The sequence below is a fragment of the Prunus persica genome, chromosome G2, assembly GCF_000346465.2.
Source record: "Prunus persica cultivar Lovell chromosome G2, Prunus_persica_NCBIv2, whole genome shotgun sequence".
Classification (NCBI taxonomy): domain Eukaryota; kingdom Viridiplantae; phylum Streptophyta; class Magnoliopsida; order Rosales; family Rosaceae; genus Prunus; species Prunus persica.
Genome location: NC_034010.1, coordinates 13,370,893 through 13,371,205, shown reverse-complemented (window position 1 = coordinate 13,371,205; position 313 = coordinate 13,370,893).

Sequence of the window (313 nt, the reverse complement as noted above, 5' to 3'; positions counted from 1 at the left end):
TTAAAAATAAAAACAGAAAAAAAAAATACATTTAAACAAAATAAATTTTAAAAAGTGACAAAAAAAACCCATTCTGATCTCTCTCTCTCTCTCTCTCTCTCCCACTCTATTCATCCTTCTCTTCTTCTCTTTCCCCCTATCTTTCTTTCTCAGATCTGGACGGCGTGATGAGGACAAAGACGAACGACACGTCATCATTCTTCGTGGCGCTCTAGAAGTACATTGAGAGCTTGAAAGAGGGGCGGACTGGTGCAACAAATTAGGTTGCGATAGTGGTGGAGTTTAGATCTAGCGCGGGCTGGTGTAATAAATA